Consider the following 18,595-nt stretch of genomic DNA (forward strand, 5'->3'; position numbering starts at 1 on the left):
GGCCTAGGGCGGCAGGATTTTAGGGGGCGGCATGCTTCCCAACCACACCCACATTGGTTCAAAAACATTGGGGATGCTCTGGAGATACAATCATTTTTTTAATTTCCCATGCGCCAATCCACATTGCTCTGGTCTCGATGATGAAAATTTGCACGAATAAAGGGGAGGGGACAGGGTCAACGAACGGCAGTGGGCCTAGGGGCACGCACCACGTAAATCCTGCCCTAATCACAGATATAGGAAAACAGCTTTTCAGCCATAGGTCCAAGAATATCTAGGACAGCAAATATGTTTTTAAGTTGTGCTTTCAGGTGAGCAAAATAGGAGAGCAAATAAAGATTCTAACCCTAATTGGCCTTCAGGCTGAGTGTCCCCACCACTACTCCAAGCCCTCCCAAGGGAACCAGCCCCACAGCTTTAGAACCACTAATACAGGCTAAAGTTACTTGGCTTGAAGATACGTCTTGTTTCAAAATACATCTGTACATTTTATACATAAATAATTATTCTGCAAATCAGATTGCTCAAAGATTTACTAAGCCAAGTGCCGTTTGTCTGTCAGGAACAACACTTACTTTGAAATATATCCATAACTCCTTTCCATTACTCTTTCCCTGGTGTTCTGTTGGAGGAAGAAAAAAAGCTATTATCTGTCAGGTGAAACCTACTACATTTTTCGTAGATAACATAACGAGGCACTTTATAGTAATCTAACGTCCAAATTTGACATTGTGTCACGTTAATCAAATTTTCTTCTGCTCAGCTCATAAGAGCCGTTAGTCAAATTGTCCAAGGGCAAGTAAATACTGGTCTGCCTTATTGACACAGATGTGCGGTGAAGGGGTCCAAGTTAGTGATGGGCGAATTTGCGCCGTTTCGCTTCACCAAAAAAATTCTAGAATTTAGTGCGAAATTCACGAAACGGCGAAAAATTCTTGAAACGACGCCGGCGTCTCGTTTTTGACGCCAGCGTCCATTTTTTTGGCGAAAATGCATCGTTTGTTCATAAAACGGACGCCGGCTTCCATTTTTTTTGACACCAGCGAACTTTCGCCAGCAAATTTTCACGGCCGTTTTGCGAATGTATTCGCCGGCAGCGAATCACGCAAATTCGCCGCAAATTCGCATCTAGAATAACGCACTCGCCCTGCTTTAAGGCAATTTTATAACACTTTCCACATTGGCCCTTGAAATCTATACACTAACAAAGTTGACATTTTTTGGATAAAAACATATTTGTTAAACATTCCAGTATATTTCCCTGCAGGCAAAAAATTAGAATCGTCTAACCTTAACGGTTGAAAATTAATTTTCCATGTTCCATGTTCGTGCCAGCTTCCGACTTTCGGCTTCATAGACACCCTCCTCTTTAGTGACATCATTGGTGGGTAGGGATGTCGCGGACTGTTCTGCGGCGAACTTGTTCGCGCGAACATCGGCTGTTCGCGTCCGCCGCAAGTTCGCGAACGTCGCGCGACGTTCGCCAATAGGCGTTCGTGTCAAAATCGTTCGACCATTCGACCATTCGGTCGCTAAAATCGAACGATTAAAATCCTTCGATCGTTCGAATCGAACGATTTTCGGATGTTCGAAGTTCGCGAACTGTTCGCGAACTGTTCGCGAACTGTTCGCATTTTTTGCCGGTGTTCGCGAACGGCGTTCGCGAACACATTATCGGCGGTTCGCTACATCCCTATTGGTGGGGCGGCACAGGTCTATAAAAGGATGGGGGAAGCCGGATTGACATCTGGGGTTAGAGATTAAGACTGGGGATGTTATACTTGATCCTTCTCCCAGTGATTAATGCTTTCCTTGTAATTTTATACAAATAACTCAAATAAAATGGCTGATACTGGCCTTCAGGACTAATAAATAGTCAAGACCTGACCATTTATAAATAAGGAAAGTTGGAAAATCCCCTAAGGGGCCGTCACACACTCCTCCATGTGAGCTGATTGCTAGTTCCGAGGCCACACTGGGCAAAATTCTGCTCATTTAGCAACGCACCCGGGATCTCCTACCAGTCTTTGTAAATGAGCCAAAAGCCCCAACCACATTGTCTATGAATAAATGTCAAAAACTGTTGAAGAGCACCAGGTACGATGAAATGAGTGTCCCACTTATACACAATATCCCAGTGCAAAGAATTTTCGACATAAAAATAACAAAACATTATTTCTTCTACGTCCCTCCATGTCAGTACACATGGGCATTGCCCCTCCCAGACTTGGAGGTAGGACCTATAAAATAGCCAATCAAAATGAATCATGACCTATAAGACCACATGACTTCTTCCTCACCACAGTTTTTTTTTTTGTTCTTCTGGACAGGGAGGTAGGATCTCCCTCCTCACTCTTTTTATTACTTGGTGAATTTTGAGAGAAATCAAACACAGTTTTTGTTTTTTCTTTTGTATTTTCTTTTATATTTTTTACCTCGGTGTGGACACAGAGGGATGATTCCCAGGTAATGGAGAAGAATTTACCTGATGCCTCAAAATGCATTATCTGTAAATTATCGCTTATTGGGAAGAAGTGCAGGTGTGGGCATAACCATGGTCCTAGCCCTGTGCTAAAATAGCCCCCTGCTATATGCCCAGCGAGGCACAAGATTCAATCTAGTGCTTTTTGGGAAGAGACACAGGTGTGGGCTTCCCACATTGTTACCTGTGAGCTTTTTGGACTCCCCTTTTTTTTGAGTTACGTGAGGATTTACAGAACTTTACAGAACTTCTGCAAAAGGGCCATGGGTATGCATATGGGCTACTTATAACAGCCTGAAGCTGGTGAGTATGATTCTTCTGTATCCACTGTGTGTTTAAAATGCTCAGTACACTGGGAAGTCTGCATGCTATTTAGTTAATTATGTCCCTCAGCTGAGAGCTATCAGGGCTTTGGATGGAGTTTCCATCCAACTAATTAGTCACTATCTGAGAAGGTGCAGGTGTTCCTTTCAGCCACGTTGCTATTGCTATTTAATATTTTAAGCTTTGTATGGGTGAACCTGCATCTTCTGTGCAGACACAGAAGTTATATTGGCTCATGTTACTAAGGCATCTCCAGGAAGGGCTAGAGGTTGCACTGCTCAAGCAGTATGGCATCTCCTTCCTTTATTATGAGTCTGCTCTTAACAAGCAGTGTTCCACCTGACTGGATATTCCTGCTGACAAACCTGAGCTATCTGGTAAGGTGCCTGTGTTCCTCTTGTATTATCTGAAGTCTTATGTTGTGAGCTGGAGTCCTCTGTGCAAAATGCAGTATTGGCTCTTGTTACACAAGGTACCTTCAGTACTGGCTGGTGAATCTCTCAGCTGAAGCAGGGTGGTACCTGAATTTGGTGAGTTTCATTTATCAGTATCCATGGTGTATTTGAATTCATTACACTGGGAAGTCTGCATGTTAATAAGCTAATTATGTCCATTAGCTGAAAGATATCAGGGTTCTAGCTGAAGTTTCCATCCTGCGGACTAGTCATTGCTGTCAGGTAAGGTGCAGATACTACTCTTGGCCTTTTTGCTACTGTTGTTTCTATTGTCCTCTGTGCAGACACAGAGGTTATATTTTCCTTTTATTACACAGGGTGCTTGCAGGGTTGGCTTGAGGCTTGCAGTGCTGATGTAGTATGGTAGCCCCTTCCCTCCTTACAATGAGTCTGCTCAGTGCCATAACCTGATGTCATTGGGCCTCACAGAAAATTCATTTTAGGGCCCCTAACATATCCAGAGGTTGTGCTGTTTTACCAATATATATTGAAATTGTTCTTTATTTGGGCCTCATGGGGTCCCTATACCTTTTGGGCCCACCTGCAGGCGCAGGGTCTGTTTCCTCTGTGGTTACGCCCCCTGAGTCTGCTTCTAAGAAGCAGCCTGCCTCCAAGGATATGACTGGATTATTCCTTCTGTCTGGCGCATATTTTCTGGTTGTGTGTCGGTGTTCCTCTGACTTCTTGTATTGTATTCTTGTCATCTGAGGTCTTAGGTTTGTGAGCCCGAGTTCTCTGTGCAGACACAGTAGGTAAGTGTGCTCTTATTACACCTGGTATTTCCAGGACTGGCTAGGGGTTTGTTCTGCTGTAGCAGCATTGTACCCCATTTTTTCCTATGATGTTTCCACACTTAACAGGCAGTGTTCTGATTTATATGGTGTCTTTTTGTGTGATGTAGGCCTTCTCTTAGATATTCTATTCCCATCTGGTGTTTTTTGTTGGGAACTCAGTTGTAGTTCTACTACATCTACTGTTATGTCTGCTGGCACCTTAACAGGCCTGAACCCAGCTTGTCAGGCTTGAAGCTTGTGCCAGGGAGCTGGGTTTGTGTGGCCTCTGGCTTTCATTATGGCCCTTGGCTTGGGTTAGAGGCCTTGTTTTGGTCCATGGCTAATGGGTCTGCTGGCCTTTTTCATGGCCCTCGACTCATGATTCTGCTCTCCTTTTATAAGGGCCCTTGTTCTGCTGGCTTGTTGCATGAGCCTTTGGCTCATGTGGTCTTTGGCCATGGCACATTTGTTTTTGTGGCTGCAGGCCTGTTTCCATGGCCCTTAACTTGGGTACAGGCTTGCCTTTTACCAGGGTTCTTGGGCTTTTGGACTTTTTCCGTGGCCATTGGCTAAGGTGGCTTCTAGTTTTTATTATAGTCCTTGGGGGCTTGCGGCTGTCAGCCTTTGCTGTGATCTATGGTGCATAGGCCACCGGCTAGACAGTGGCAGCTGATAGGCGTGGCTACTGTTCTTGCTGTGGCCCTTGGTGGGCATGTCTGTTTGCTTTGCGGCAATCCTTGGTAGGACAACAGCCATTGGTTTTGTCTACAATTCTTGCAGGCATGGTTCTGGTTATACCAGCAGTAGGCATGATTGGCTATTTGGTTGGATCTAACATGGGTTGTACCATCAGCTGGTGTTTGCTCTGAGTTTCACAGCCCATAGCTAATTTTGCTTCTGATTGGTATTCAGCAGCTGCAGTTGGTCATATGTTGTCGGCTTACAGCAAACCTTTGCTTCTGCCTTACATGCATTGTTTTTGGTCTATCGCTTTAAGGGGTAGACACAAAGAGCTACTAATAGCAGCTATTCGTCATGGCTACAAAATAGACAATAGTGATAATTGGTTTTATTAAGACACTAAGGGGGTTATTTATTAACAAACGAATGATAAAAACTAAAAAAAATATTAATTTTCAATATAAAATCTTAATTTTAAGGGGGTTATTTATCAAAGTCCGAATTTATCCCAATATTTTCTGAAGAAAACTCTGAACAAATCCACACAGGTTTTTTCGGCTTATTTATTAATACACTTTCCCAAAAATTTTGTTTGTTGGGTTTTCATATTGCACAAAACCCAGCGCACATCAAGAAATCATTGGGACTTCTTGACTTATTTGCAACCTTGACAGGTCTGAGATGCCGGATTTTCTGATTCTGACTTTTCCATCCTCGGGGGTTAAATAAATTCCAAAAAAATTAGAAACTTTTTAAAAGTCCGATTTTATATAAAAAAAATTGCTAATCTTCTACTTTCTCAGACCGGAAAATCTATGGTTTTGGTAATTAAAGGAAAAGTAACATAAAAAAAAATGTAAAAAAAAATTCGTTAGAATACAACGAAAAAAAAACCACAAGACAAATTAAAATTTAAAATTGCAAAACCTTTATTAAGAAATAACTTACCGAAACTCCACTTCCGCTCCTCTTCAGAAAAGGCGACATGGCGACCATCCATAGTGCGGCGCTGGATTTCTCCTCCCTTTCTCTCTCCTATTGTACTGACAGCAGGAAAATGTCGGACGGTGCTGGAAAGCGGCCCAGCTGGATGAAGAGCTGAAGTGCCGGTGTGCGGCTCCTTCTACAGGGAGTCCATTATCCTCCCCTGCTCCCAAAGCCTGGAAGTCGTTTAAGCAGTGAACCGGCCAAATCCTCTTGCTGACAACCAGAAACGGAACTAGAGGGGGGCGGGCCCTGGTGCAGGATGCGCAGCCGGGCCCCCCTCCGTACACTGGAACTGGCCCGGGAATATGCGCCGCATAGCGGCGTGCGGACTGCCGGGGGGCCCTGAGGGGGTGCAGGCCCTGGCCCGCTCGCACCCCCTGCTCCTCCGGTAGTTCCGCCCCTGCTGACAACCAGGGCAAAGCCTTATTACTCCTTCTCGTCAGTTCGAAGTGACCTTGGCAGGACAGAGCATTACCCTGTGGGTCCGTGTATCCTGTTGGTGATCCAATAGTAACTCCAGCACTTGTGAATCGGTGCTGCAACTGCCGCCTCCCGTGACAGGGGAAAGAGCAGGACTGTGCGACATTTTCCCACTGGGCAACATTTTCCTGCTGTCAGTACAATAGGAGAGATAGCCAGGGAGGAGAAATCCAGTGCCGCACTATGGATAGTCGCCATGTCGCCTTTTCTGAAGAGGAGCGGAAGTGGAGTTTCGGTAAGTTATTTCTTAATAATAAAGGCTTTGCAATTTTAAATTTTAATTTGTCTTGGTGTTTTTTTTTCGTTGTATTCTAACAATTTTTTTACATTTTTTTTTGATGTTACTGTTCCTTTAAGTTGCTAGTAGAATCCAGGTTTTTGTCAGGCATCTCAAGGCAGGCCCGGACTGGCAATCTGTGGGTTCTGGCAAATGCCAGAGGGGCTGCTATAAGCAGGGGTGCTTCGCCAATGAGGCGGGTTGAGGCTGTCGCCTCAGGCGGCAGCGCCCCACTAGGTACCAGGGGCAGCAAAAATGCTGCTCCTGGTACTTTAAGAGTGAATTTCTGGGGGGGGGCAGCAGCAACTGCTGCTGCCTCAGGCGGCGGAGGGGCCAGGATAGCCCTTGGCTATAAGGTGCCATAGAAAATCACTATTTAGTGGGCTGGTGGGGACTGTTTGGGCCTCCGTGTTCCTGAAATGCCAGGGCCTATTTTAATTCTCAGTCTGGACCTTTCTCAAGGTTAACTAGGTGGGGAAACTGGTTGGCTCTCAATGGGTTACTTGTCCCATAGTTATGTAGCAAGTGTTTAGGGGCCGCACACCTGTCACTAATTAAAACCTGCTATAAAGTTGATGCCAGAGAAGGCACAGTTCATGTAGTACACGTGCCTATTAATAAAGGCCTGACCTTTCCACTGAATAAAACCTCTCTTTTCTGGGATGAAACGCCTGTTCTGTAAAAAAAAATTTTTTCATATAAATTGTCCTTTATGTCTATTCATATTGTTGTTGAACTTTTATCTGGAATTGCTCTCTATAGGACTGTTTCAGATTCTCATACCGGATCATATAGACATAGGCACAGACAAAGCTCTTGCTAAGGGACCATGAAGTTCAGAGCTAGGAGACCCGGTCATAGAAGCATAAGTTTAGGGACCTTGTTATTTGTGGTATGGCCCAGGGACAAAGACATCAGTGGTGGGCGAATAAATTCACCAGGCGCGATTTCACGGCAAATGTCAGAATTCTCAAAACTAAGGCGAAAATTTGCTGGCGAAAAAAAAATCCGGACACTTGCGTTAAAACTGTCGCGCGTCAACATTATCGGGACACCCATTGACTTTAATGCGGGCGTCAAAATTGACACGAGCATAAAAATTAACACAACTTCATGCGGGCGTCAGAATTTTTCAACATTTTGCAAATTCCGCAAATTTTTTTTGGTGAAATGAAACGGTATAAATGCGCCCATCACTGAAAGACATACTGACCTTTAGCTGAAAGATGCAATACTAATATAAAGTGTTACTTTCACCATCTTGTGGGTACAGTGACAGTTTATAAAAAGAAACAAATTGTGATACCATTTATTGGCTAACTGATATGTGTAATCATGCAAGTAGAGACCTGCATGGATCTGTTTTTTAACCGTACTTGCTTTCCCCAAGCCTTATCCGTCTTGGCTCCCCGCTCCCCGCAATGTTTGTCTCGCTGGCCGAAAGTGACGTCACATTGACCAGAAGTGACGTCACATTGAACGTTTTAAGCCATTGGGACACAAAGGTTTTTAGCTGTTTCCCCTGCATTGGCCACCTGTAGCCCCCCAATGCAAAGGATCGGGTACCCTCGGTGGCACCTGCACACTAAGCAAATGAAGAATAATCTACCGAGTCCCAATCATATTGCGAGTGTTCCGCGGGCGCCTGCAGGTATCTGACCCGATGAGAACTCTACATGCAAGCTTTTGAGAATAATAGAAAATTAAAAATGACATCTTTTCATTTTGAAAATCACCATCAATATCTACCACGGGTCCTTCCAACAACTGCCAATCCTACTGCCCATGTATTTTATAATATAATGTATTTTATGAACCTCATATAGACTTTCTATGAACACTAATATCAAGTCTGATGCATCAATGTTAGGCAAGACTGTAAACTTTTAACATCCTTTAGCCCCATTTACTACTATATAACTAATAACATTCCCAATGGGAAAATCTAGATATTTTTTAGCTCATACCCTAATAAACCAGATGAGCATAATTACCCTAAAACCTAATTTTTATGCTTGATAATTAGTGACGAGCCCTAAGCTTAGCTTCTCAACAGCTGCTCAGAGCCCATTGAGCATGTGAGTGTCACAGACACTTTCCAAGATGGTAAACCCCCTGTGACAAGTTTGAAGTCCTGGATCATTGCTGCTATTGACAAGCTCAAACTTTAGCCTTGTGCAATAAGTTCACTATATAAAATATGCCATTTTTAACTATATTCATTTTTAGGGTTTAGCTTTCCGTTAAGAAAACATAATTTCTGTGGTGTTAATACAAATGGCCTGTAGATGTCACTGTGCTCAAGACTTATACTGTACTTTCTATACAGCTTGTGGTGTTAGAGTTGCTTATTGTTGTGTAATGGCTGCATGAACCTGCTAATAAAGACTGTTATACTCTACTCATCCTCGGCTACCAAAACATAACAAATTGGCGACAAGATGCTCTTCTACCTCTGCAGCGGCCTGCACCTTTCCTCCCAAACCCTGGTGAGCCTACCATACCTTTTCCTGCTTGGATCCGTATGTTTGAAAATTACATGCTGCTGACCAAGGGGAGATTTCTGCTGCTAGAAAGCGTGTTTTACTTATTCACTGCCTGGGAGCAGAGGGACAGCGTATATTCTATACATTACAATTAGCTGATGAGACTTATGAAACTGCTCTTACTGCTATAAAGAACTTTTTCGTGCCAAGAGTAAATGTGCTGGCTGAAAGATATAAATTCCGCCAACGTGAACAATGTCTTTCTTCTTTCAGATCTTTGCACCTGAGACTGTCCCATCTAACTGGGGACATTTAGGAGGTGTGAATATAACAGAAAAGAACAAGGGACAGAAGAAAACAGCTGAATGTAACACAAAATAGCAAATTGCAGTTCTTTAAATAGCAATAAAAATGCTATGCAAAATAGCAGGGACCTCCTTCCTCTTGTATCTCTTAGTGCTTAATCCTGAATATAATTGTTGACATAGTATAATGTTAATTGTGCTATTTTATTGCATTGCTCCGTCTGTTCTATTAATGCATTGTTTGAATGTAAATAAGTTTATGAAGTAGCTCCAACCGGTGCAGAAAAGCAGTGAATGAATCCCACGTTTTGCTGCCTGCCTTCTAAAATAGGAGATTATTAGACTGAAAATGAAATATGTGCAAAATAAAGTCATCGCCGGTAAGATCTTAGCGCCGTTCCATATACTGATGTAAAGAACGGAAGGCGACATTTCGAGTCTAAAGTTTGATAAACAGCTCTCTGGAGTCCCATTTATCCATTCATTACACTGTAACACCATGCACAGTTTGCAAGATAACATGGAGGGATTGAACTCTCTAATGAACACTTGGCACTGTCTCTGAGCTTTGCTTTACCTCTCAACTCGTGAATCAGGTTGTTACTCGCAAGTGATTCTGTAGCACACTTATGCCTTGTCTTTTAAAGGAGAACTAAAGCTTAACTAAAGAAGTAGCTAGAAATGTTGTACATGATGTTTTGTGCTTCTGTACCAGCCCAAGGCAACCACAGCCCTTTAGCAGTAAAGATCTGTGTCTCCAAAGATGCCCCAGTAGCTCCCCATCTTCTTTTCTGCTGATTCACTGCACATGCTCTGTGTTGCTGTCACTTACTGAGCTTAAGGACCCACTCACAATATACAGTACACATAGAATAGAAATGTCACAATATAAGGCTGATTAGTAATTGATACAGATAATTACTACATGGCAGTACAGAAACCAGTGCAATTAGCATCAGAATTTAATAATCAGCAAACCTGTAGCATCAGCTTATATTACAGGGGAAGCTCATTTTCTGCTGGATAATTAGTGACGAGCCCTAAGCTTAGCTTCTCAACAGCCAATCAGAGCCCACTGAGCATGTGAGTGTCACAGACACTTTCCAAGATGGTGACCCCCTGTGACAAGTTTGAAGTCCTGGATCATTGCTGCTATTGACAAGCTGAAACTTTAGGCTGGTGCAATAAGTTCATTATATAAAATATGCAATTTTTAGCCACATTCATTTTTAGGGTTTAGTTCTCCTTTAAGAATACATCATTTCCAATATAAATGCTGACCAAGCACTAGCCATTTTAACCATTTCACACGCATTCCACAATGTGCTCATAGACCTCACAGTTGTTTAAAAGAACACTCTTAAAAAAACCCAAATCCCTATGTCATTATCCCCCTTTGCATCTGGTCCAAATCAAACAACTGGGAAGAGTATTAGTTTTTACAGAGCAGTCAGTGGGTGGATGTGCAAAGTTGAATTTTAATACACTTGCAATATGGAAGATAATCAGTAAAAATCCACTGGCAGGTTTTACATTTGGTGTGATCTGAGCCTTTAAGGGCCAAAACAGGGTAAATAAGTCAGATTTTGCAGATAGTGAGGCAGTATTGAGGGCCAGCCCCAGACTTGTGGGACGCGTTGGGATGTGCATTGTGGGCAACTTGTGTGCTCATGGCCTTCCCTGGAGTTCACCATGCTCCTGCCTCCTCCTCCTCTTGCCATTTGCCTCTTTCATTTATATACTTGCCGGCCCTGCCCGTTGTATAGTAGAGTAAAACAGGGACAGTAAATGAAGATGGAGACAATAGAGCAAGATGGTCAACCCGTGGCCATTCAGAATAAAAACTATTTGTCCGAAAATCGTGTGTAATATTGTGCAAAGTAGAATTTGTGGGGCAAACAATTTTTACTTTACTATTTGAAAGTTATTGTTACTTTTCACTATGAATCCATTTCATAGACACGTGACCATTTGTGGCTCATAGAAGACCTGTCTTGTTTTATAGAAGGAATACTAGAGGCCACCTTTGCCTCATCAGCATTGGATATATGAATACACAAGAACATCAGCCATGCTTCTGTAGTTCCATACTATGTCAGACAGCCAATAAAAGTTAAGCAGAAAGCTCACCCTCAGAGCTGGTTTTCCAAGTATACCTAGGACAGCAATCTAGGGGCACATTTACAAAGCTCGAGTGAAGGATTCGAATTAAAAAAACTTCGAATTTCGAAGTGTTTTTTGGGCTACTTCGACCATCGAATGGGCTACTTCGACCTTCGACTACGACTACGAATCAAACGATTCGAACTAAAAATCGTTCGACTATTCGACCATTCGATAGTCGAAGTACTGTCTCTTTATGAAAAACTTAAGAAAAACTTCGACCCCCTACTTCGGCAGCTAAAAGCTACCGAAGTCAATGTTAGCCTATGGGGAAGGTCCCCATAGGCTTGCCTGTGATTTTTTGATCGAAGGATATTCCTTCGTTCGTTGTATTAAAATCCTTCGAATCGTTCAAATCGAAGGATTTAATCGTTCGATCGAACGAATAATCCTTCGATCGTTCGATCGTAGGATTAGCGCTAAATCGTTCGACTTCGATATTTGAAGTCGAACGATTTTAGTTCCTAGTCAAATATCGAGGGTTAATTAACCCTCGATATTCGACCCTTAGTAAATCTGCCCCTAAATGTTCAAAGCAATTACCATCAGGCTCAGCTGCCTCTGCTTTCAACCATCTGTTCCCTAAGAACAGAGACAGACAAGAAGATTTCGGTAGATTAGTCGCCCGGCGACAAAGCAACTCTTCTTCGGACGACTTATCTCCCTGAACTGCCTCCCCAGCGGCTAGAATCTAAATTGCTAGCAGGATAGCACCCGGAGCGCTTTGTTTTCCGATGTCGCCCAAAGATGCCTCACAGGGAAACTTCAGGCGACTTCAGAAAATGAAGCTCTCCAAGTGCCAGCGATTTAGATTCTAGCCACAAGGTGATTTATTTTAGACTACCAAACACAAAATGTTTCGGGCCACACTTGATAAAGGGCATGTGTGGCCCGAAACATGTTGTGTTTGGTAGTCTAAAATAAATCAGCTTGTAGCAGTTACTCTGCTTTCGGATTGCTCTCCTCACTCTTTTGTATGTACATTTAAAAGAAAATAAAGTTTTGCATCTCAATGAAGCTGAACTTACTATAACACTTTCCTTGTCCTTGAAAGTCTGTGAGCAAAGAATATTTTTAACAACATAAGTGAAATAAAAAAAGAAGTGTCTGGTGAAGTGGCTTTTTAAGGGCTTTTATAAGATAGAAAGTATTGCTTATCTCATTATGGGGCTGATTCACTAAGGGTCGAATATCGAGGGTTAATTAACCCTCGATATTCGACTAGGAATTTAAATCCTTCTACTTCGAATATCGAAGTCGAAGGATTTAGCGCAGATAGTACGATCGACGATCGAAGGATTATTCCTTCGATCGAACGATTAAATCCTTCGAATCGAATGATTCGAAGGATTTAAATCCAACGATCGAAGGAATATCCTTCGATCAAAAAAAGTTGCCAAGCCTATGGGGACCTTCCCCATAGGCTAACATTGACTTCGGTAGCTTTTAGATGGCGAACTAGGGGGTCGAAGTTTTTTTTTAAAGAGACAGTACTTCGACTATCGAATGGTCGAATAGTTGAACGATTTTTAGTTCGAATCCTTCGATTCAAAGTCGTAGTCGAAGGTCGAAGTAGCCCATTCGATGGTCGAAGTAGCCCAAAAAAACTTTGAATCCTTCATTTGAAGTTAGTGAATCGGCCCCTTAGTGTCTGAAGTAAGCCTGGTGTCACTGAGCCTTTGTAATCCAAGGAGCATAACACAAAACAAGGGGGTTTCCTTGCTGCTACAAAACTACTTTACTGTACCATATTTGCTAATTATGCAATTTCACACAGAGGAACAATGCTAAAATCCACACCACAAGTCATAACCAACGAGGCCACATAATAAAAGAAATAGAGAGACCCTAAGACTCTTATGAAAAGAGGGGGTTACAATTATATCATGTGGTCCTTGAGGCATTGCTAAAGCCCTGGATCTCACACAAGAAAGGAAACATATTGTAGGATCATGATTATAAAATATTATTGCCAGTGGACTGCACAATTGGGCCAATATGGTCCTTAGCTGGTGGAACTTATAGCCAAATTCACATGCAAGCTTATCACTTACACCTTCATGATTAGCTTTGACTTTGGTCTGTGTTGTCATCAGCTGCTGGAACTTTAAACCTTGTTCTTCACAGACTGTGCTCACACCTTCATTACCAGTAGGGATGGGTGAATTGTTTCGCCTTGTTTTGCAGCAGAAATTACGCTTATAGAATTGTATGGCATTGCACGTCAAAAAAAAATGATGCACCCAAAAAAAATAATTTTTTTTGAATTTTGCCAAAACTAAATGGGTCAAATTAGCCCAAGCCTAATTATCAGCATTGACTTCGGCCAATGTAGCCCTTAGCTAGTGGAACTATAAGTCCTGCTTTTCACGGAGTGCACTCATACTGTACCTTCATTACTATCATTGGTTTGGACCTGTGTCATCCTCAGCTGGTGGAACTTTAAAGGAATTATTCCGAATAAAAATAAAAACTGGGTAAATAGATAGGATGTGCAAAATAAAAAATGTTTCAAATATAGTAAGTTAGGCAAAAATGTAATGTATAAATAGTGATGGGCGAATGTATGGTTCACCGCTGGCGAATAAATTTGCAAATTTGCAGTGCAAATTCGATGACGTCGAAAAAATTTTGACGCCGCGATGGTTCCGATGCCCGTTGGGGCAAATTTACTGAAGCGCGAAGTGACTAACGCCCGGTCGAAAATTATTTAATTTCGGGACTTCGCCGATTTACTAACGGGTGCTGGCGTAAATTCGCTAGTGAAGGAGATAAACTAGCGCTACTTTACACTCTAACGCAGACAAAGTTTTGCTCTGGCGAATGGACGTAACTACACAAATTCCCTAAGATGCAGATTTTAATGAATGTTACGTCTTGCGCCAGACTTGCCTTCGCCACCTCAGACCAGGCGAAGTGCAATAGAGTAGATAGGACTTCCTCAAAAAAAATTGGAAAAAAGTCCCAAAAAGCGCTGATGACTTATCAGTTTTTCAGGGTGATAGGTTGCAAAAGATCGTAATTTTTTTTTAGGGTACCCGGCTTCCCCTCTACATTTCCTAACATATGTCAACTATACACTGGGCTCATGTGTAGGGCATTATAACAAATCTATTTTGTTTTATTAAAGTTTCCCGGGCTTGTGTAGTGTAATGTATTTGCTGCAACAAATACGTCCATTTTACTTTAACTTCCCGCCGTATGCAAATTAAACTACGCTAACGCAACTTCGCTTTGCTTGCCGAATTAATGCTAGCGAAACGTCACCATCGCTGGGCGCCCTGGACGCAACTTTGCATTTTAGTGAATTAGTGTTGTCCTGCCGAATTTTCACCTCACAAAGTGTGGAGATGTAAGCAAAGCCATCGCTGGCGAATTTCTGGAGGTTAGTGAATTTGCCCCATTGACCTTAACTTCAACTTTGAATTGGCGAATTGACGCCGACCTCAAAATCTGCATTTGGCAAATTTTGCTCCAGTTTTGCTGGAAATATCGCGGCGAAGCAAAATTCGCCCATCACTATGTATAAAGGCTCGAGTGACTGGATGTCTAACATAATAGCCAGACCACTTCCTGCTTTTTAGCTCTCTTGGTTTCCACTGATTGGTTCCCAGTCAGTAACCAATCAGTGACTTGAGGGCGGGTCACTGTTGATTTTGAATCTGAGCTGAATGCTGAGGATCAATTACAAAGTCACTGAACAGTTATGTCCCATGTGGCCCCCCTTCAAGTGGCTGACTAACACAGAGTTAGAGAGCTGCAAACAGGAAGTTGTGTTCTGGTTATGATATTAGACATCCAGTCACTCCAGCCTTATATATATATTTACATTTTTTGGCTAACTAACTATATTAGATACATTTTTTATTTTGCACAGCCTATCTATTTACCCAGTTTTTATTTTTACACTGAACTGTTCTTTTAAGCCCTGTTCTTCTTATCAGACTGTGCTTACACCTTTATTACTAGCACTGGTTTCTCCACAATTATGCCTTAGGCTGAAGGTCCCTCACCCTCTGCTCCAACTCCTATCATACCAATTTCTCCACAGGCCATTCTTCTATATAATTTAAAATGCCTTTATTGCACGTGGTCGAATAGGGAACAACATTAAGGGGCAGATTTATCAAGGGTCGAATTTCGAGTTCCTGGAAGTTTTTAAAAATGACCATAAACTCCCATGAAAAAACCAACCAATCGAAATTTTTTTAAAAATTAAAATTTTTCAAACTTGGGTGAATGGGATTCACCCACAAACTTGAATTGAATTTGAATTCAAATCGAATTTGATTCAAGTTTTTTCTCTAAAAAAATGTGATTTTTAGGAAGGCTGCAAACAACTCCAAATTGATCCCAGGATGTTCCCCATAAGCTAAAACAGCGATTCAGCAGGTTTAAGGTGGCAAATAGGAATTCTTTAAGGGCCAGTACATGATAAATTTTGAAAATTGAATTCAAATCTTTTGAAAAACTCAAATTGAATTTTAACTATTCCCTAGTCAGATTCCACTAAAAAAATTCAAATTTTCACTAAAAAGTTAAAAAAAATCTGCCCCTTAAAGTTATATACATTATATTCTCGGCCATTCAAAGGCTGTAAACTATGCCCCCCAGCATTCATAAGCTGGTACTGAAAGATGCTGGGAGCTTTAGTTTACCTCCCTTCCTTAAATTAGTACATTTATGTTAAAAAAAAGAAATTTACGGCAACAATCAATTACATGAGATTTACAGACAGAATGGAATGTTCCCGATCAAATAATTCCATTAACGTCGGACTGAGCTGAGCATCTAAATACGCAATAAAAAAATATAGCCCAAAATAATATTTCAAATGATGCTCTTGATCTGAAAAACACAACATCAATTAAGTTAATTTCATATAAATACCGAGGGATTTAATGTTTCTACAGGTTTGCAATATGGAACGAGAGCCAAGACAAACAGGCTTCACAGCTGAACCCTTCATGTACCTCAGTCAGAACTCTGAGGGGCACTTTGGGGATAGTGATAAAACTGAAGGGGAGATACTTTTACTGGAAATACAGTATCTAGCAGAATTAAGTGGAAACTGGACTTTTCTGAGTTTTCTTGAAAATGTTTCATCACTCACCTGAGTGGCTTCTTTAGTTCACCAAAACATGAGTTTGTTGAGACTTGGTAACGAGAGAAATAACAAGCTAAAAAAAGACAGTTACCCTTAAGGCTTTCTGCATTAACAAACATTTAAGGGGGTTTATTTTTTAAGGTCAGCATGGTAAATTACTATAAAATCCATTTTTTTTTTTAGATTGATTATACCCGAGGATGGAAAAAGTCCAAATCTGAAAATCAGGTGTCTCAGACATACCGAAGTTGCATATATGTCAATGGGAGAGGTCCCTTTACTATTTGGAAGTTTCTTTTGTCTCCGCTGGAATTAGCTCGAAAATCCAACTATTTCAGACTTTTCAGGCAAAAAAACAAAAAATATAAACATTTCAGCAAAAATCCGAAAAATTCTAGCGATTCGGGAAAAAACTCGTACGATTCGGATTTTTGCTCAGTTTTTTCTAGCTTGTCCCGATCCAATTAAATTAGGGTATGCACCGAATCCAGGATTTGGTTCGGAATTCGTCCAGGATTTGGCCTTTTTCAGCAGGATTCATATTCGGCTGAATCCTTCTGCCCAGCTGAACCGAATCCGAATCCTAATTTGCATATGCAAACTAGCGGCAGGGAGGGAAATCACGTGACTTTTTGTCACAAAACAAGGAAGCAAAAAATGTTTTCCCCTTTCCACCCCTAATTTGCATATGCAATAGTGGATTCGGTGCATCTCTAGATTAAATAGTGATTTTTTAATATTAAATAAAGTCCAATCGTGGATTCTAGTTTGGTCTGACTTTTTTACTGACAATAATCAGAAATATTCCGATTTTGACAAATAAGGCCCCTAATGTGAGACTTCTTTCGTAGGCTTGTGGGTATCTAAGTTTAGTTCTTTGGCCCCACTGCATCTATACTCCAGCAACCAATGAAGGTTGGTCAACACTGGTAATGATTTGCCACAACCCAAAGGTTGTAGGTTACAAAAACCCTGGACTGCTAAATCTTGCCCACTTCTGCCTTCTTATAAAGAAGATGAATGAGTTAAAGGAGAATTAAAGCTGAAAAAATGAAAATGAACAGAAATGCTGCATTCTACATACTGAACTTAATGTACCAGCAGAAAACATCAGCAACAGTATTGATCTTCTAGGCCAGTGATACCCAACCAGTAGCTCATGAGCAACATGTTGCTCACCAACCCCTTGGATGTTGCTCCCAGTGGTGCTTGTTTTGGAATTCCAGGCTTGGAGGCAAGTTTTTGTTGCATAAAAAAACAGAGACAGAGTCTCCTGTAGGCTGCCAGTCCACATAGGGGCTACCAAATAGCCAATCACAGCCCTTAATGGGCACCATCAGGGACTATTTCATGCTTGTGTTGCTCCCCAACTCTTTTTACATTTGAATGTGTCTCATCGGTAAAAAAAAGTTGGGGAGCCCTGTTCTAGGTCTTCAAAGTTGCCCACAGGATCTCCCCATCTTAGATCTTGTTAAATGAGAACTAAACCCTAAAAATAAATATGGTTAAAAATGACATATTTTATATAGTGAACTTATTGCACGAGGCTAAAGTTTGAGCTTGTCAATATCAGCAATGATCCAGGACTTCAAACTTGTCACAGGGGGTCACCATCTTGGAAAGTGTCTGTGACACTCACATGCTCAGTGGGCTCTGATTGGCTGTTGAGAAGCTAAGCTTAGGGCTCGTCACTAATTATCCAGCAGAAAATGAGCTTCCCTGGCTGTAATATAAGCTGATGCTACAGGTTTGCTGATTATTAAATTCTGATGCTAATTGCACTGGTTTCTGTGCTGCCATGTATTAATTATCTGTATTAATTACTAATCAGCCTTATATTGTGACATTTCTATTCTATGTGTATTGTATATTGTGAGTGGGTCCCTAAGCTCAGTAAGTGACAGCAGCACAGAGCATGTGCAGTGAATCAGCAGAAAAGAAGATGGGGAGCTACTGGGGCATCTAGTTTATTTAGTTTTTTAAGCTGTAGTTCTCCTTGAATATAGAAGCTTCTTGTCAGTCAGTCTGGGACACAATAGCAGCACAATCAGGGATCACTTACTTTACCGAAAGCG

At 41.6% G+C, this 18,595-nt stretch overlaps 1 pseudogene; it reads right to left on the reverse strand.

Annotated features, from left to right (window-relative positions):
• LOC121394131 overlaps positions 1-18,595 on the reverse strand; it is an 88,705-nt pseudogene that overhangs the window by 2,912 nt on the left and 67,198 nt on the right.

The sequence above is a fragment of the Xenopus laevis genome, chromosome 5S (genome assembly GCF_017654675.1).
Source record: "Xenopus laevis strain J_2021 chromosome 5S, Xenopus_laevis_v10.1, whole genome shotgun sequence".
Lineage (NCBI taxonomy): Eukaryota > Metazoa > Chordata > Amphibia > Anura > Pipidae > Xenopus > Xenopus laevis.